Source organism: Phodopus roborovskii, unplaced genomic scaffold (assembly GCF_943737965.1).
Source record: "Phodopus roborovskii unplaced genomic scaffold, PHOROB, whole genome shotgun sequence".
Taxonomy (NCBI): Eukaryota; Metazoa; Chordata; class Mammalia; order Rodentia; family Cricetidae; genus Phodopus; species Phodopus roborovskii.
Genome location: NW_026125444.1, coordinates 5,021,730 through 5,043,538, shown reverse-complemented (window position 1 = coordinate 5,043,538; position 21,809 = coordinate 5,021,730).

The window sequence follows — 21,809 nt, the reverse complement described above, 5'->3', positions numbered from 1 at the left end:
AACTGAATACCCCCGGATCTCCTGGAATAGGATCCTACTATTTTTTCACTTGTCACCATTCATTTTTGTTCATTCAGGGCTGCTAAAGGGTACAGAGCATATCTCTCTGGGACTTACCCTCTCTGCTATTGCACAGGCCAGCCACTGTCAATTGCCAGGCTATGTGTCATATAAATATACCCTGTGGGGCAGTTCATTCATTAGACTACTGGGTTTCATTCTGCACATAAGCCAGATGCTAAACCACAGACTTAATGGAGCCTCTTTGCCTTGGAACCTAAAAACACAAACAAACAAAAAACAGCTAGCAGCATTGTCATACTGTTTTTTTTTTTTGAAGGAGAAAGAGGAGGAGGAGGAAGAGGAGGAGGAGGAGGAGGAGGAGGAGGAGAAGGAGGAGGAGGAAGAAGAAGAAGAAGAAGAAGAAGAAGAAGAAGAAGAAGAAGAAGAAGAAGAAGAAGAAGAAATGGAGGAGTCAAATAACCTGCAGCCTGCAGATACACTCACAGGAATGTGTTAAATTTTACCCAGATAACAGTGATTTTTCAAAGCATTGTTAAACCTGCACTAAAAAAATCATTTGGAAGATATTTGCATGCCTAATAATTACTAAGTTAATCATACTAAGACAATACATTTTTCTTTCAGGAGGTTCGAATTTCCAAAGAGAAGACATACCTGAGGAAGATATGTCATCCTTTCTCAGAAATCCTAATACATGTGATAGCTACTGTAAAACAATAGCACTTTTTATCTACTGTTCAGAGCATCAGAGATCAAGCATGCAAAACGTTCAGTTAACTAGCATAATATAAAATAAAAAAGAACAAGCTAAAAATAAAAATAGATATTTTAGATAATTTTTTGCATAGTGGAATGAAAGCATACATTGCAAATCACTATGGGTCATGATAACACCATCTATATTGTTGTCATTGACAATAAATGTAATCTGTATTAATTTTATCACCTATGTATTCACTGAGCTTTTATAGCCACAAAAAAAACTTACTATTGATAAAATCATAAAGGTCTGTTTTACTGTGTATGTGTTTATGAATATAGCTGACTCTGAGACACATGTAGCTCATTATTCTGGTCTATGAGAGCTTATGACTATTGGCTTTGTCAATTTTTATCGCATTCCTCATCACTGCTTATTGAGAATGCTTGTGGTAAAGTCCATGGCGTTTGTGCGTACTGTAATGTAAATTCTGACATTGCTAGCATCACTCAATAATAGCTCATTCAGTTCATGTCAAGATAATGCATCATACTGCTTCACTACTGTCTTCTCAGCTGTAAATAGATCTACATTTCCCAACTTTAAGAATTATGTTTTTGTTTAGAATCCTGGTGATTTTTTAAAAATATATGTGGAAATAAGTCCTTTTATATTTTCAAAGTAATTGCTGATGTATAATATCCCTCCATCATGACAAGCCAAAAAGACAAAATTAAACCAAAATTCCCTCAAAAATTAAGTATAATGAATAATAGTTTGAATTAATAAATAAATAACTATAGACACAACTTTCGCTTTGATATTTGAATTTAGAATTTGAACTATTTAAGAATTAGAGTTGTATGGGTCCTTACAAATGGATTAAGAAACACTTTTTTATTGGAAGTATTTTTTAAATATTTTTCTTATTTTACATATCAATCCCAGTTCCCACTCCCTTGAATCCTCCCATGCTCCCCTACCTGCCCCCATCCCATCCCCCATCCAATCCCCAGGGAGGGTAAGGCCTTCCATGTGAGATCATCAAAGTCTGTCAAGTCATTTGGGGTAGGGCCTAGGCCCTCTCCTGTGTTTCTAGGCTAAGGCAGTATCTCTCCATGGGGAATGGTCTACCTAAGTCTGCACTAGGGATATATCCTGATTCCACTGTCAAAGGTTCCATAGGCTGTCCAGTCCTCCTCTCTGAAATCCACATTCAGGAGGTCTGGTTTGGTCCATGAGTTCCCACTTGGTCAAGTCAGCTGCCTCTGTGGGTTTTCCCAGCATGGCCTTGACCACTTTGTTTCTCACTCCTCCCTCTCTGAAAATGGATTCCAGGAGTTTGACTCAGTGCTTAGCTGTGCATCTCTGCTTCTGCTTCCATTAGCTACTGGATGAAGGCTCTAGGATGGCATTTAAGGTAGTCATCATTCTTATTATAGGAGAAGGGCATTTAAGGTAGCATTTCCACTGTTGCTTAGATTCCTAGTTGGGGTCATCCTTGTGGATCTCTGTAATTCACTAGTGCAAGATTTCTCTTTAAAACTATAATGGTTCCCTCTATTGATGTGTCTCTTTTCTTGCTCTCTTCTATTCATATGCCCATTCAATTATTCTGATCCCTCATGTTCTCCTCCCCCTCCTCTTCACCCCTTCCTCTTTCTCCTACCACCCTTCCCCCTCCCTGCCATGCTCCCAATTTGTTCAAGGCTCTTGTCCCTTTCCCCTTCATCGGGGAACTGTGTATGTCCCCCTTATAGTACTCCATGTTTCCTAGCTTCTCTGGAGGCGTAGATTGTATTCTGGTAAACCTTTGCTCTATGTCTAATATCCATATAAGAGTGAGTACATACCACGTTCGTTATTCTGTGATTGGGTTACCTCACTCAGGATGGTTTCTTCTAGAAATATCCATTTGCGTGCAAATTTTAAGATAGATTCCATTGGTTTTTTTGTTTGTTTGTTTTCTGTTGTTTGGTTGTTTTGTTTTTTCCTGCTAAGTAGTACTCCATTGTGTAAATGTACCACATTTTCTGTATCCATTCTTTGGTTAAGGGGCATCTTGGTTGCTTCAGGTTCTGGCTATTACAAATCATACTGTTCCATTTTGTTCAGGGACTCTTGTCTCTTTCCCCTTCATCGGGGACTGTGTATGTTTCCTTACATTCCTCCATGTTTCCTAGCTTCTCTGGAAATGTGGATTGTATTCTGGTAAACCTTATATCTGTGTCTAATATCCATATATGAGTGATTACATACCATGTTTGTCTTTCTGTGACTGGGTTACCTCATTCAGGATAGTTTCTTCTAGTTCTATCCATTTGACTTCAAATTTCAAGATTCTACTGAGTAGTGCTCCATTGTGTAAATGTATCACATTTTTTGTATCCATTCTTTGGTTGAGGGGCATCTAGTCCTTCCAGGTTCTGGCTATTACAAATAATGCTCCTATGAACATAGTTGAGCAGATGTTCTTGTTGTATGAATGTGAATATTTGGGGTATATGTGGAAGTACTGCATCTTGATGTAGACTGATTCCCATTTTCTGGAAGAACTGCTATTCTGATTTCCAAAGTGACTGTACCAGTTTGCACTTCCACCAGCAATGGAGGAGTGTTCCCCTATCTCCACATTCTCTCCAGCATAAACTGCCTTTGGTGTTTTTCATTTTGGCCATTCTGATGGGAGTAAGATTGTATCTCAGAGTTGTGTTCATTTGCATTTCCCTTATGGCTAAGAATGTTGAGCAATTTCTTAAGTGTCTTGCAGCCAATTTAGATTCCTCTATTGAGAATTCTGTTTAGTTCTGTATCCCAATTTTTAGTTGAATTATTTGGTGTTTTGGTGACTGGGTTCTTGAGTTCTTTTTATATTTTGGAAATCAGTCCTCTGTCAGATGTGGGTTTGGTGAAGATCCTTTCCAATTCTGTGGACTGCCATTTTGTTTTGTTGACTGTGTTTTTTGCCTCATAGAAGGTTTTATGTTTCAAGAGGTCCCATTTATTAATTACTGATCTCTCTCAGTGTCTGTGCTACTGGTGTTATGGTCAGAGTGGTATCCTGTGTCAATTCATTCAAGGGTGCCCTATACTTTCAGTGTGACTGGATTTATGTTGTGGTCTTTGATCCATTTGAACTTAAATTTTGTGCATGGCGATAGATATAATCTATATGCAATCTTCTACATGTCTGCATCCAGTTATGCCCGTGCCATTTTTTGAAGATGCTTTCTTCTTTCCATTGCATAGTTTTAGCTTTGTTGACAAAAATTGCGTGTAAAAAATAATTTTATAGTGTGGCACTGTTTGAACTCCAGACTTTTGAGAATTAACCATCCTCAGCAGTGAGGCACACCCTTACTTCTGTCTACCTGAGACCTCTATCTTAATGCATTTGTACATTTTTCATTTTGTCTACTACACACTTTATAAGCCTTTCAGATATTTTTCCACATTCTATATGCTTGAGTTTAACTTATGTTACAAAATGCAGATTTTTTAACTTCAAATTTTATCATTGCCTTTTTTTCTTCTTCAACTTAGAAAATGACCAGTCCAGTGCCATAAATGCTTTAAGAAGTGTGATTGGATATTTCCATCTCTTTCTCTTGTTACAAATTTTCCTATTTTATTACATATTAAATCCCTCTAACCTGAAGAAACTTCAATCAATGCACTTTTGATTCTTATTGACCACATATTTTTAATAATTTTCAATATTTTCCTAAACATTCTTAATAGACAATGATTTTTCATCTCCAAACTAATTCTGAATGTGTATTATTACAGCATTTTCCTAGAATTATAAAAACTCAAAGAAGCTATTGGAATCACATCTGGGCTCCAGCACTATTTGAAAGGAATGAAATATTTTGAAAACAATTACTACCACTTGTTCTGTATATGTGGTCACTGCCCCTTATTATCTTTGTCATAATCTGGAGAAACCAAACCAAACAACATATAGAAACAATAGTTGCCCCTGGCTTCTGTGTGCAAATGTGAGAAGTAGCAATTGGGCTTAAAGGCCACTCACTGAATAAGTACCTTGACAAAAGCCGTTGAGGCTGAGGCAAAGAAGTAGCTTAATTTTATTTACATTATATATATCATTTTATTTACATATATATATATATAAATAATTGTTTTTCTTATTTTACATATGGATCCCAGTTCCATCTTCCTCCCTCCCTCTCATGCCTCCCTCACTCCACAGGGAGGGTGATACCTTCCAGGAGGGATCATCAAATCTGTCAAGTCATTTGGAGTAGTAGGGTCTAGGCCCTCCCCCCTGCCTCTGGGCTAAGGGAGTATCACTCCATGGGAAATGTGGTCCCAAAGTCCTTTCCCGAACCAGGGATACATACTGGTTCCCCTGTCAGAGGTTCCTTAGTCTATCCAGGATTTATAACTAAGTCCCATATTCAGTGGACTGAGTCAGTACAATGCTGGTTTCCCAACTATCAGTTTGGGGGGCTGTGTCCATGAGCTCCCCGTTGTTCAGGTCAGCTGTGTCTATGGGTTTCTGTAGCCTGGTCTTGACCCCTTAGTTATTGCTCCTCCCTCTCTGCAACTGGATTCCAGGAGTTTGGCTCAGTATTTAGCTGTGGGTGTCTGATTCTCTTTCTGTCAGCTACTAGATGAGGGTGCTATGGTGGCATATAAGCTAGTTATAATTCTCATTATCATGGAAGATTATTTAAGGTAGCCTTTCCACTGTTGCTCAGATTTGTAGTTTGGGTCATCCTTGTAGGTTTCTGGACATTTCTCTAGAGTCAGTTTTGTCTTCAAACCTATAATGGCTCCCTCTATTATGGTAGCATAATTTTATTACAGTTGCCACTTTATTTACAATGGAAGAGAGACATTCATTTAGGTACTCTTTCTTCCTTGATTCTGCTGTGACATGTTATACTCACAGATGTATCCACTTCTTTCTCTTTTCACATTTTAGGACAAAAATTACCTGAAAATCTTTGTCGAGGATAGTTTATAATCTATGAAAGTAAATTTTACATATAGGATTGTCAATAAATTTCTTTTTAAAGTTAAATGTAACAAGTTGTATGGCAGATATTTGATCATCAATTTAAATTTTAAAATTTATGTTTAAAACTGTTCGGGACTAGGTGATAATTACCCCACTAAAACCTTATTTAAGAGGTTATGCGTCACTTTGGAAATACCCCAAAAGTTTAATTTATATACCAAGTGCCCAAATTCCTCATGCTCACTTCTGGCCATCAGTTCTAGATAGATCCTAGAAACAGCACATTGATTGTGCAGACTTTGTGAAAAACAATAGTGTTGCTTTTGAGCAAGTTTTGACTGGATAATGAAATGGATACTTTGGTTCTCAGACACTAGAAAGTATTTCTATGATATTATACTGTGATTTTTTATGAAGTGAAAATTTTCTTAGTGCTTATATTTTAGACATGGTTCAAGTGATATTTGGATATATTCAATATAAAAAATACATAAATATTATACACCATTGGAGTATAACACTAAAGTCAAATTCTACCACTCATTAAAATCAATAGTCAGAGATGAATAGGTTGCCATTATCAAGAATCCAATATTAGTTATGAATTTATCATAAACATTTGTCTGTCTAAAATTATAATGATCTTTATATGAAAACTTAAGTGCAGAATTAAGACAACAGATAGTTTAAGACAAAATCTGGCAGTCAGGGCTAGAGAGATGAATCGGTGCATAAGAGCACAGATTGCTCTTTCAGATGACCCCAGTCAAGTTCTTAGTATCCCCACCAGACAATTTGCAGATGATGGTGACTCCAGCTCTAGGGACCTCCATACCTTTGGCCCCCATGGCCACCGGAACTCATGTGTACATGATGCACAGAGAGATGATTAAATAAAATAAATATTTTTTAAAATCTAATACTGACTCACTTATTTACACAGTCATGGAAGAAAGATTAAGGTATATATCCCTGAATATACCCTGACTACGGGTATGGTGCCTGTTTTCATATTTGTAGTCACAGCAGCAGATTATTGTCACACTCACAGATAAACTACTAGCGGTTACTTTAGCACTTGTGCATCTTTGTCTTGTATTCAATAAATGGCATTTGAGATGGAATTTCTGTGACTTCACATTTTGGAGAATCCAGCCAATAAGAAACATCATCAAATTGGTGAAAAAATTAAGTAAAATGTAATTAATAATAGCAAGCCTTGTGAAAATGTTTAATGTACATTTTTTTTAATTGTTGTTTGCCAGTTGTATGCTCATGCACAATTTTGTTCACTTATTTATTGTTTTTCTAGCATATTCTTGGGTTTAATGGCATCAAAGGACCCTGGGTGATACAGTCTAAGCTGATCATCCTTGTTCATTACTTGGGTGAGTGAAGTGCTCTAATGACAATGTAGAGGTTTCAGCACAGAAGAGATTCAGTAAAAGGTGTCATGGGCAACTTTAATGAGGCTTGTGCTGCAAAGACATACGTTTATCCTTTATTTAGAATGACAAAACCTTAAACATATCTTTCAGCGCTGTCTTTTCTTTCCCCACAGATACACTGTATATCAGTAATCTGGACACCAAGTTATTTAAAGCTATTATTTTGTACCATAATAAGTAGTAATTTAAATACAAGGTAAAATCACTACATTGTCTTGTTTACTAGTGATGTTAATTTTAAGCTGACGTTCAACGCTCCCCCCAAAAAGGCAGCCTATGATTTGTTATCATTAAACTGTCAACTCTGCCTTGAGTTAGAAATAGATTCACACTACACTTTTTACAGCATATCACTTTATTTTCTATCAGTCAAAAAAAAAATTCCAGAATCATTTTAATTGTGTCTGTGCTATTTTTCTATTAACTGTTTCATGCATTTTCCTGGCCTTTTAATTGCAGTTTAATAGTGGTCATTAACACATTAAGGGGTGTTAGAAGAACATTTGAAGTCCTCTTGACTTCTACCAAAGTTGACACTTCAATGCTAGAGTAATTTCAGCTATTCATTTATTTAATAGTGACCTATGCAAATGTGGAACCATGTCATTTTACAAATTGACTGTAATAATTAACTAGAAAGGCAGAGTAAAATGAAACAGGTTATAATTAGAATATAACTAACTGCTACAGTATTACGTCAGCTAGAATAAAACAATCTCAAATGATTAAATTGGTTTCAATTATTAAGAATCATTTTAATGTACCCACTGTACTGATTTTTACATTTCTCTCTTTTGTGTGCATTGGATGTCACCTCATACAATTTATGTATTTTATTCATCTTGGTAAAACAGGCATTACAGAAGTTTAATTAAGTAGTAAAAGACTTCACATTATTCTGCTGAATTCTAAATTACTTGTAGAAACTAGTCAGCGTGCATGCTACATACTACTCAGGCTTATTTCAATTAGCTGTGTCTATTAAGCCACCAACATTCTTCTTACACAGTAAATACGTGTAGCATGTCACTAACCATCAGGTTGTGCATTTTAATCACATAATTATCACAATTCTCTCAACTGGCTCTTACCTGTATCACTTTTTCTTAAATAGTAGCTAAGCCAAACTTTCTTTGTTGAAAACTTGTATCTATTGAAGACTACTGGCCTCATGGATATGCAATTTTAGCCATAAAACAAACAGAGCCCCATACTCAGAAGTTAGCCACAAAACAGAGCCCCATACTCAGAAGATCCTTGAATCTGGTTTAGGGCTCTTGTCATTTTTTTTGTGGAAATTCTTACAATCTTTGAAAAGGATGCCAACATTTTCAATTTTGTTGAATTGTACAAGCTGTGTAGCTGACCCTACTTTAAGGACCCACTCTAGGAATTTGTTCACTTTTTTTTTTCATTTACCTTATTAGTTGAGTTCGACATTCTCTAAATTTTACTTTAAAAATTTTCCACATGACCGAAGGAGGCCATTAAGCCAGCCAGCTAAATCAGATGACATGACAGCTTCAAAATGGGTAGAGTGTATGCCATCATAAGAGGGCACTTTCGTGAACAAAGACTCCATTTTAAATAACATATTTATGTTCTTGTATTAATGTTGACATTTAAAATTACTATAAAGAATGTGGTGCTGCGAACATAGCTCATTAGTACTTTCCTAGCATGTATGAAGCCCTGTACTCAATCTTTAGACACACACACCAAAAAAATAGTTCAAATATTCTTTTAAAAGGAGCTGTGTAACAAAAGTATTAGCATCAAATGAATATTGAAATATATTCATATTCATACCATATGAGGATCTGAGACACAGGTAAGAAAATCTGGTTTCATATATATCCAACTTCTATACTTCTATAATGAACTATCTAAAATTAGATATGAGGATTTACAGATGAAATATATTTATTTGGTATAGATGACCTTTGGTGTCCTCAACCTTTGGCAATTTCCTCTTGAAAAATCTGCTTTACAAATTTTATTTTATTCTGAGGTAATGTCTATCTTTGAGGTTGAAGTGTGTTTCTTGTATGCAGCAGAAGGATGGATCCTGTTTTCTTACCCATTCTGTTAGCCTGTGTCTAGAGGGAGAAGAAAGAAAGGGATACCTTGATTGAGGAAGTCATTATGGAGCTACTGAGAATCCGACACTAAGGAAATTCCCAGGAATCCACAAGGATGAGCCCAGCTAAGACCCTAAGCATTAGTGGAGAGGGTAGTTGAACTGTGATGGGAGATGTCATTCTGTATATGTTTCTCATACTCGTTAATAAATAAAGCACTGTTGGCCAATAGGAAAGGAAGATAGGAGGGACTAGGAGACAAGGAGGAAATAGGAAGTAGGAAGGAGAGTCAGGATGGAGAGTCTGGAGAGAACAGAACCGCCATTCCTCTGCTCTCGGTAAGACCACGTGGAAATACATAGAAATGGGTTAATAATTAAGACAGAGCTAGCCAATAATAAACTAGCACCTGGCCAACAGCATAATATCAAATACAGAATCTCTGTGCGTTATTTGGGACTGGCGCAGCGGCGAGACAAGACCAGGCGGCAGGCAGAAAACTGTACCCTTTACAGAACTGGACCTTACTGTAGGGGAAATAAGATTCACTGGGACACAGCATCGGTTAAATAATATTTATTTGGGGGAAATATCACTTAAATCTGACACAGATGACTGTCGGAGGTTCCCGCTCCAAGGTTGCCACCTGGATGATCTCCAAAACCTGATGAGGAAGTAAGAGAGTCCTGGACTCTAGACCTAGCTTCCCCCAACATGTCCTTCCAAACCTATGCCCAAGCCCCAATGGGTGTGGTGAGTGCAACAGGTGTGGGCAGGGTAGATATCTTTCTATAGTTCCCCTTTTAGCCTAAAGAAAATATTTAGTTTTGTTTGTTGTTTGTGTCCTTTGCCTTATAGAAGCTTTTCAAACAGAAGCTTTTCAAATTCAGGAGGTCCCATTTATTAATTGTTGATCTCAGTGTCTAGGTTACTGGTGTTATGTTCAGGAAGCAGTCTCCTGTACCATTTCGTTCAAGGGTACCTCCTACTTTCTCTTCTAAGAGGTTTTGTGTGGCTGGGTTTATGTTGAGGTCTTTGATCCACTTGGACTTAAGTTTTGTGCATGGCAATAGGCATGGATCTATCTGCAGTTTTCTACACACCAGCATCCAGTTATGCCAGCACCATTTGTTGAAGATGGTTTCTTTTTTCTATTATATAATTTTAGCTTCATTGTCAAAAATCAGATGTTCATAGTTGTGTGGATTAATATCAGGGTTTTCAATTTAATTTCATTGGCTTACCTGTCTATTTTTGTGCCAATACCAAGCTGTTTTCAGGACAATAGCTCTATAGTAGATCTTGAAGTCAGGGATGGTGATGCCTCTGGAAGTTCCTTTATTTTACATGGTTGTTTTGGCTAACCTGGGTCTTTTATTTTTTTTCCTTATGCAGGATGAGTATTGTTCTTTAAAAGTCTGTGAAGAATTGTGCTGGGATTTTCATGGGAATTGCATTGAATCTGTAGATTGCTTTTGACAAGATTGTCATTTTTCCTATGTTGCTCCTACCTACCTAAGAACAAGGGAGATCTTTCCATTTCCTGGTATCTTGTTCTATTTCTTTCTTAAAAGACTCAAAGTTGTTGCTATACAGGCTTTCCACTTGTTGGATTATCATTACCCCATTCTATCTTATGTTGTTTGTGGCTATTGTAAAGGGTGATGCTTCTCTGATTTCTTTCTCACCCCCTTTATTGTTTTTATATAGCAGGGATACTGATTTTTTTGAGATAACCTTATACCCTGCCACTTTGCTGAAGGTGATTATCAGCTGTAGCAGTTCTCTGGTAGAGTTTTTTGGGTCACTTATGCTAACTATAGTGAAAGTTTGATTTCTTCCTTTCCAATTTGTGTACCCTTGATCTCCTTTTGTTTTCATATTGCTCTAGCTAGTACTTCAACTACAATATTGAAGAACAGCCTATAAAATTGGAAAAAATATTTACCAACCGCACATCTGATAGAGGCTGATTTCCAAAATATACAAAAAACTCAAGAAGGCAATTACCAAAACACCAAATAATCCAATTGAAAAGTAAGATATGGACTAAATAGAGAATTCTCAATAGAGGGATCTGAAATGGCTTAAAGACACTTAAGAAAGTGCTTAACATCCTTAGCCATCAGGAAAATGTAAATCAAATTACTGTGAGGTGCCATCTTACTACTATCAGAATGGCTAAAATCAAAAACACCTAAGACAGTTTATGTCAGAGAGAATATGGAGAAAGGGGAACACTCCTACACTGATGGTGGGAGTACAAACTCATACAGCCGCTTTGAAAATCAGTATAATGGTTCCTCATGAAAATGGGAACCAGTCTACCTCAAGATCCAGTAATTTCACTCTTAGGTATATACCCAAACAATGCACATTCATGCAACAAAATCATCCATTCAACTATGTTCATAGCAGCATAATTTTTTAATAGCCAGAACCTAGAAGCAACCTAAATGCCCCTCAACTGAGGAAGGGATGGAGAAAATGTGGTACATTTATATAATGGGGGTACTACTCAGCAGAAAACAAACAACCAAAAAAATCAATGGAGTCTTGAAATTCACAGGCAAATGGATGGAACAAAAAGAAACCATCCTGAGTGTGGTAACCCAGTCACAAAAAGGTGAGCATGAAGCTTCATCTAGTAATAGTAATTGATGGAAGCAGAAGCAGACACCCACAGCTAAACACTAAGCTGACTTCTTGGAATCCAGTTGCAGAGAGAGAGGAGCAAAGGGGTTAATACCAGGCTGGTGAAACCTACAGAAACAGCTGACCTGAACAAGGGGAAGCATGTGGACCCCAGTCTGATAGCTGGGAGACCAGCATAGGACAGACCCAGACCACCCTGAATGTGGGTGTTAGTTAGGAGGACTGGGCAGTCTATGAGTCCTCTGGTAGTGGATTAGTATTTATCTTTAGTATAGGAATGGACTTTGTTAGCCCATTCCACACAGATGGATTCTGTCTCAGCCTAGACAGACTCAGCCTAGGGAGCTTCTGGGCCACACACTAAATGTTATGACAGACTTTGAAAACTCCTCATGAAAGGCCTCACTCTCCCTAGAGAGCAGAAAGGGGATGGAATGGGGATTTGTTGCAGGGGGGGGGGGGATCAAGGGAGGATGAGAGGGTAAGGGAACTGGGATTGACATGTAAAACAAGTTTATTTCCAATTTAATTTAAAAAAATTATCAATAGAATTTTTAGGCTTGATACAAGACTATGCACACACACACACACACAAAATCAAGTATACTCTGGGAGAATAAAAATGTAAGAACATACACACTTAAGACCTAGTGCCAGTGAGGCAGAAAGAGCAAATAGCAAGAACTGTAATCAGGTTGATGACTACCTGAATTATCATCACGGAACCTACATCCAGCATCTAATCCTATACAAAGAACTATAGGCAACTAAAGGATGCTGAGAACAAGAGAAAGTCTTTTCAAGAGAAGAGTACACTAATCGATTACCTATTACCAAGTGGCAATCCTTTAAAAAGACATAAAAGTAATATTATAGACTGAATAGATAGTATTTAAGAATATATATGAATGTAAGTGTGCATGGGTAATAACAATTAATGAAAAAGGAGGCCATGAATTTATTTGAAACAGCAAGAAAGGAAGGAGGGGTATATGGCCAGGTTTGGAGGGAGGAAAGGAAGGGTAAATTGATGCTGTGATTATATTATAATCTCAAAATTAAATAAATTAAGGGGATTCATTTTCTTTTTTTATTTTATTTTTTTAAGTTTATTATTATAAACTTATCTTTTCTCATTTTACATACCAATCTCCATTCCTACTTCTTCCTCTTGTCCTGCTATCCCTGACTCCCCCCTACCCCATTCCCTATCCACTCCTCAGAGAGGGTAAGTCAATGAAGACTGGCACATCATTTTGAGGCAGAACCAAGGCTCTCACCACCCCATATCTAGGCTGAGCAAGGGATTCCTCCAAAGAGGGATACATTCAAAGAGACAGTTCAAGCACTAGGGACAAATCCTGATCTCACTGCCAGTAGCCTCACATGCCATACAACTGTCCATCTTAACATGTCTACTGTTGTTGTCCTTGTTTTCAGCTTACACTTAGGTTGAGTTTTATACATAATGTGAATCTGTTTTTCTATGAAAGAAAGGATTTAATATGATGGTACTCTTCCATCTTAATTTCTTCTAAATGACCCTGACACCTTTAGCATCTTAATTAGTAATTTTGCAAATATAAAGAACGTCATGTAGCATTATTATCAAGAATAGTAGTCTAAATTAAAATTTTTTAATTATCCAGGATTTCAGGTCATATTAACTGTCTTTTTGTTATTTATTAATATAGCAGCTCCTTAAGAGTTTATATAACTTTTGGGATGCACTGATGCATTTTCTGGTTATACTTTGAACTGTGAGAAAATCTCTAAGCCTTTATGACAGGAGCTGTCATGAATACATAGTCCCCTTTCCTCCTTGATCTCAGTTTTTCTGCTCTTATTCTATCTTAGAAGGCTATGAATTTTCCAAAAACTTCAAATTTGCCATTTGCAGAAGAATAAGGAAAGTATCCACTATTATATCCATGAAGTGGTAATCCATGAGATGTTCTACAGAAGGGCTTTAATACCAAAAATGTTATAGAGTTAACTAAACAACATGGAGACTGGAAATAGAAACACATCAGAATGGCAGGTTTTTGGTATTTAGTATTCCCAAAGACTTTAATCTCTTTATGAGTTCCCCATATAAGAATCTAGAAGACTTAAAATTAAATTGATTCTCTGGTCATAAATCTACAGATTAAATTAGGCTTCCTTTATTGTGTTCAGAGGCAAAAGTCGGGTCTACTACCTCAACCATTGTAACTGTCCATTCAAAGAAATTTACCAATACATCTGTGAAACAACAATGCTCTTTCTCTACCATTCAAGATCCTAGCAAAAGGAACCCATTTGAAAGAGTTTCTGACTAATATTCTTTATCTGTGTAGTGTAGAGATTAAGTAAGAATATAATATACTTAGGGCATTATGAGGTCAAATGAGTAAAAAGACAAAATATGTAATCTTGAAAGAATAGAAATAATTTTGATAAAACTACTTAGAATTTGAAAGAATGCCCTGAGCTTTAAAATCACTTCTATTTTTTCTAAATGAAGTTAGAGTTCTTTATTCTAATGTAATTGTAATTAATATTGTGTAGTTGTAATAATGTAATTATTATTAATTACATTTTCCAAATGTAATTAAAATCCATTGCTTGGAACAAAGGCAATCAGTGGGTTTCATTATCTGTATTTCTAAAAGAAACAATTACTATGGCAGGTTTCAGTTACATAGCACAAATACGCAGATACTCTATGTCTTAGGACTATTAATTCCTATACCTGGAACAAAGTAAACAGAGGTAATGCATGCACATTTGATTTTAGAAAGCAATTTTCAAAGATCTGTCTTTAATGCGTTTATAATTTAGTTGGTGCTAAAAAAAAGCATTAATTTAGATTCATTTCTATATTTATGTATGACATCTTGAATGACACATATTTAACTTTCCAGAATCATATATATCACAATATATCACAAACAGCATCATTAACATTTCAAATAGAGGTTACTTCTGTATTCATGAGTTAGACTTTAATAGTAGATTAAATGTAATTGCAAGTGCATACGTGTAATAATGTTACAGAGTTGTCAATTAAATGTTATTAATAGGAGGTTACATTTTCTGTGAGTTCAGAGACAATGTCAAATTTTAAATTCCAAGGTTTATACTAATATCACTGTGTAATTTATTCTACTTTTCAAAATTCTTGGTTTATTCAGCAGTAAAATGGGTTGAACACTCTCATTTATTCTAAATGAATGAAAAGGTTAAGAATTCTCTTGAAGATCAATAGAATATGTAAAAGATTAGAATTAGGAATTGATGATAGAACACTTAGTTTTCATTTTCATTTCCATAAGAGCTGATGGAATTAAGTGGTTTACAATAAGAAATTAGACAAAAAAAGAAAGCCCACAGAGAGCTTCTCAGTAACAAGCCTAAGCAACCAGCCAAATAGTTTATAATTAATATAAGCCTCTGTGTATTTATTTGGGACTAAAGGGCTCCAGGACCAGGTGGAAAAGAACCCACTCCTACAAATGATGCCCCCAAAGTAAGGCAAGAAATTCCCCTTAAAATGAACTGCAGTGGGCTTTCTAGTTTCACAGTCTCAGACAGACAATGATGCAGAGACACTGTGGCAGTCAGGCTTGAACACAGCATGGTGGATTCCTGTGTTGGTACACAGAGGCCATGTCTCCAAGATGCACAGCATGCTGCATGACAGATTTAGAGTTTACTCAGACAGACAGAAAAGGTTTATGAGGAGTGTGCAATAAGCTGCTTGATGGAGGCTTAGACCAGAATCAAAGAGGTGAATGCATCTCCTAGAGGAGTATCCTGCCAAGTTTGAAAGGCTCACTGGTTGGAAACAGCATCTAAAATGCCTGCTTTAATCCTAGCATTGCTGTTTAGCAGATAAAAGACTCATGATCAGAAAATGATAGAGATAAACAGTAAAGACTGAGTCAGATGAAGAAAATCCTCTAAAAGATTTACAGTGTTTGCATTTTAAAATGTACATAGGCTTGGGAGAGAAAAGAAAAGGACAGAGAAAGTCCTTAAAAGAGAAATAGAGTAGCTGGGTTTGGTAGCACATGCCTTTAATCCAAGCACTCATGAGACAGAGGAGACAGACTGAGGCAGGCAGATCTCTGTGATGTAAAGAGCAGCTTGTTTACAGAGTGAATTCCAGGAGAGGCAAAAATTCACAGAGAAACTCTGTCTCAAAAACCAATACAGTAAAAATAAAAGTAAGCAAATAAAAGTAAAAAGAAAAAAGTCAGGTAAAGATGGAAAATACACAGAGATTCTGGATAATGCTATTGCGTTGCAGTTGAATTATTTGCTTGCTGAGGAAAAAGCAACAGCTGCTTAAAGATATTTGACTATATGCTGCTACATTAATCCAACCTATATATTTTGAAAATGCCTTGAGTTCAAAATTTATATCTAAAGATACATTACTTTGGAAAAGAGGTTCTGCTTTTGTTTCCACAGAAGATGAAACACTGTGGATTCTTTCCAGACTAGCATGGTTTGATCAAACAACACTCCCCCTGAAACAGTGGCCACATAATCTAACATCTAAGACATCTGGGATGATGTAGCCTCAGACTACTGCATCCAGGAGTTGGCCAAGGTTCTGGGTTTTCTCCAGATCCCGTTGGGATTGATAGCACTCCCAAACAGCAGGAATCAGTTTGGAGAGGACTATACTCACATTCTCAAATATTGTTTATAAATAGTTGGTTAGAAACGGTTAATGGTTAGTCAATCTCTTTCTAAAGAAAAAAGAGACTATGATATAGAAATGAATACTTTGCATTGGTATGGATTTTGATTTATTGATACAAATTTAAGGTCAACTTTCTTATAGGAATATTTCTATTATTATTTGAGATTGTGTTTATGCAGCTCATTTAACATATAATGTATAATAAAACATAGATTATAGATAGATAGATAGCTAGATAGATAGATAGTAACATATTAGGATTTCTAGATATACAGTTATATATTTCAAATGAATAGGTATTCTTCGAAACCTTTCAAAGACCTTCAGAATATGGCATTTAAAATGGTTTATTGGTGTTTTCATGACAGTGAGACACAACTGCTCCTGGAAACACCAATTGTGTCAGAGGGGAAGATGGGCATCAAAGAAACTGGTTATAGAGTTTGCCTTCAGCATGACAAGACTAGCTATTTGGGCAAGAAACTGTATCATGTCCAAACTGGACATTCAGGACCCACAGGAAAGTGACTGCTGTATATGCCAAAAGAAGATGGGACAGTACTTCAGGGTTCCTGCTTCATGGAAGAGTGTAGAGAAAAATGATTGACAAACTGCCAATACAGGCAGGACAGTTTAAAATTTCCTGATTCACTGAGAAGTCTGCCAGGAACTCTAGGCCTATAGGCTGAAGATGAATGCTACAATATTACAGAAGAACTTTGGGTGACTGTCTGGGCAGTAAGATGTCTCTGTCAATTCTAGAGTTTATATATTATATTTCTGAGGACTTAAATGGATTTGAAAACATAATTATGGTTTTTCTTAGTTATGTTAAAAGATAAATTACACATAAAACTTTAGTCTCACAAAGATAGGGTAGATGATAGAATGTTTTCTTTAAATTTTGTCAAATGATAATGGACTAAATATTATTAACTATAGTTCTTACTTGTTTTGTTATATATAATTTTCCTATGTTAAAGTTGAAACCTCTTTTCTTTTTAAAAAGAAAAGAGGAGATGATGGGGGAACCATCTGTATATGTTTCTCTTGTTGGTTGATAAATAAAACACTGATTGGTCAGTAGCCAGGAAGAATTATAGGCAGGCCTACCAGTGTAGGAGAATGCTGGAAAGAGGGAAGGAGAGAGAAGTCACTAGAGAGATGCCATGTAGCTGCTGGAAAGACAGGACATCAGGGCATTCCCCTGGTAAAGTAAGGCCATGTAGAAAGACTAGATTAATAGTTATGGGTTAATAATTAAGAGAGGAATAGCCAATAAGAAGTCCTAGCCATCTGCTGAACAGTTTATAATTATTATAAGTCGCCATGTGTTTATTTGGGGCAAATTGGCTGTGGGATCAGGAGAATGAAAACTCCATCTACAATCACTATGTAAAAACTCTACTATGAGTCTAGAGAGATGCTTAGTGTTTAAGAACTGTTACTACTCTTGCAGAAGATTTGAGCTCAGTTACCAACACCCTGATCATGTTTGTAATAAGGACCTAGACCTGAGTTCAAGTCTCAACACCCATGTCACATTGCTCACAAGCCACCTGTAACTCCAGCTCCAAAGACTCTAATGCCTTCTAGCCTCCCCAGGCATTTGCACAAATGTGGCATTCTCTCAAACACACATACTCATAACATTTTTAAAATAATAAAACATCACTGGGGATTCCCAAATGGCAGGAGCAGGGATGAGAAGTGAATTCTTGACATACAGTCAAAGGAGATAAACCTCCTTCTTCTTGTAGCTCCTTATATTTAGTTTTCTTCACACTTACATCCACGAGTCTCAGAAGCTTGCTTAAAGTTCAGAGAAGGCTATACTCAACACACCTCAGGAGTCACTGCAATTTCCAACTCTACTGTCATACCACATTTACTACATTGGTTCCTCAAAGGTGTGCTTGCATGCTCCCCTCCTGACCTGGGTAGCCAATGCTGGGTGTGAAGTGTGTGTATGGCTGCCACTTTTGTACTAATAAAGTGTGGAAATATGTTCACTAGGCAGTATGTTATAGCTAGGGATGGCATGATGAGAGTAGATCAATTGGCACTGTCATCACTACCAAAAGCAGCAATCTAATCATCTTGATTACATTGTTGGTTCTTACCTCCACACAAACAGGATACATACACTGGCAAAACAACAGTTCCTCCTTGTTGTGAAACATTGTGAAGAACAGAAGCTCCTGACTAGAGATTAAAGTGACTGGGAGATGGGATGGGCTTCTTGAATGGGAAAATAAGGAACTGTATTTTCTTCTCCAGAATCTTCCATAATACATATAAGAAAAATGGGTATTGTTTGATGGGAGATGTCATTCTGTATATATATTCTCTTATTGGTTGATGAATAAAACACTGATTGGCTGATTGGCAGGGCAAGAAGTGTAGGCAAGGCTAGGAGATGAGGAGAATTCTGGAAAACATAAGCAAATGGAGTCACCAACTAGGCTGCCAAAGGAGTAACAGGTCTGGACTCTCCTCAGGTAAGATAAGACCATGTGGAAATACTTAGATTAATAGAAATTGTTTAGTAAATAAGATAGAGGTAGCCAATAAGAAGCCCCCTTCATTGGCCAAGACTTTATGATTAATATAGCATCTCTGTGTGTTTATTTGGGGCCAAGGTTGGTGGGACCATCCAGGACAGAGAACCTCTATAACAATTATTTACAGTGCTGAAGGTAGCCATAGCACCCATGTTTGCACTTTGTGTCCCCACTCTGTTTTTCCAGGATGTAATGACAAGGGAAAAGAGCTTGACTGCTGCAAACACAAGGAGTTCTGAATTTCGGGAACCACATTTTTACAAAGCAGGGTAAACCTGAAGAACAAGCCAACAATCTCTTTTTCCCAAAGAGAGATGACGCTTTTATTCTCAAAGGTGTACATTTTAAAGAATTTCTCAGAAAGACAGGTTGGAAAAAGACATCCAAGACCTCCATTCACTAGACATACTCATACACAAGAGCAGCTGGCTGGAGGAATGCTTCCTTCACAATCCTCTTATTCTTCTCTTTCATGACTCAATCTTGGTCCCATCTCTCTCCCAACTCTTACATTTTCTAACTCTTTCTCATTGTTATGCTTCTTCTCCAAACTTACTCTTTGATAATATTGTGTCTGTTTTTAAACAGGGAACAAAAATGACAACTCTACATTTATTTTCCACAACAATAGGATGCTTTTGATGGGGGTAGAGGGAAAGAACAGGGGTTGGTAGGGTCCTCTACAGCCCCCTCATTCCCAGGCATCATTTAAGATATTTGAATGTCAATGTCAGTTGTCTCTGAGACAAATGGCATGATTGGTGGCCAGTAATAATTTTGTAGATTGGGAATTAAGACATTAAAAGGAGGCAGATTTCAAGTGCTAATCAGGAAACTCTCCAGTTTAATTCACAATTCTGCCCTTTCATGGCTAGATTAAAAATAAACCACCATTGGCCTCAGACAGAGACATGGGAGCTACTGGCAAATAATTGGAAAGGTAAAGATGAACCAGTGACAAGAGCTTGACATTGTTTCAAAGTCAACAAGACTAAAAGGGAATCTGATGACAACAGATTATCACTTATGTTGGCTTTTTTTCTTGGTCACAAGACTAAAAGGTAACCACTAGCAACACACACAATGAACTCTTCTTTCCTGGCCTGAAGCTTCAAAGCAGTAAATAATGTGATTATTTTTTTCTCTTTTCCACACATCCTGATGGCTACTCCACACAGAACACATCTTACCCAAGAACGAGGTTAATTTAGTAATGTAAGTGTAAACACTCTCCTTTTGAGTATTCCAGATGGCTAAATTTCAGCTTTTGTGCCCACAGTGTACATCATCCTGGAAAGAAGATGATTTTTCCCCTTCAGTGAATCTAAAAGAAACAAAAGCCCTGGGGACCTTTGATGGGGAGGGGGTGTTCTTCTGTATGCTGTGAATATATGTTTCTCTTATTGATTGATGAATAAAGCTGTTTTGGCCAATGGACAAGCGTGATGTAGCCAGGCATATAAGCATATAGGTATAGACAGGGCTACTAGACTATGAGAATTCTGGGACAGGAATGCAGAGAATGAGTAGCCAGAGAGATACCATGTAGATGCCAAAGAATAACAAGCCGGAGCATTACAGGTAAGCCACAGCCTCATGGCAATACATAGTTTCCATAAAAATGGGTTAACAATTAAGAGAGAGGTTGTCAATAAGAATCCCAAGACATCAGCTAAACAATTTATAATTAATATAAACCTCTGTGTGTTCATTTGGGACTAAAGGGCTATAGGACCTGGCTGGAGATAAACTCTTGTCTTCAGGCATTTGTTCATGCTGGATTTCTACCAGATTCTCTGATGTAAACCTCCAATACCCTGTTTTCACTTTCTTTTGTGAGTCTGTTTTATAAAATAACTTTTATTTATTTGTTCATGTGTGTATGTGTGTGTGTGCATGTGTGTGCTCATAGGGATGTCAGAAGACAGTTTGTAGGCATCAGTTCTGTCCTTCTAGCCTGAGTGTCTCTGAGGCCTCTATACTATTTCACCAGCCAGGTGATCCTACCTATTTAAACTACTTAAATTGTTTTTTAATAAAAGAAAACAAATGATTTTCTACTATAAGTACACTGTCTCTACCTTCCCTTTCCTCTCTCCAAACCCTCAATTTATATATCATAGCATTCAACACGAGAAACATTTCTATCAGATAATGGAGTTTCCTGGAACATATTTTAGGGTTGGCTTTTAACAAATCTCCAGCTTTAGGCAATTACAAATCTAATATCATATACTAACAATTATTTTCACATTTCTAAGATTTCTTGACAGAGAAATCAGTTTGTATACATTCATTTGTGCCTGGCTTCTTATGGATGATCAATGTAATTTCTTTAGAGCTCTCCAAATAGTTTGGTTGCATAGTGTTTGCTCTTTCTTTTTTTAGTTTTAAATATAATCATTTATTCTTTGGAAATTTCACATCACCATGTGCCCCAATCCTGCTCACCTTCCGGTCTCTCCATATCAGCTCCTTATCCCTGCAGTATGCTCCCTTCAAATAAATTTATTAAAAAACAAAATGAAGCAAACTAAAAAAAAAAGGAAGAAAAAAAGAAAGAAAAGAAAAAGAAAAAAAAGAAAGGCTGCCTCGATCCTCCCTCTTCCCAACACGTCTTCATTCCTCCTAGTGGCATCAGGAGCTTCAGT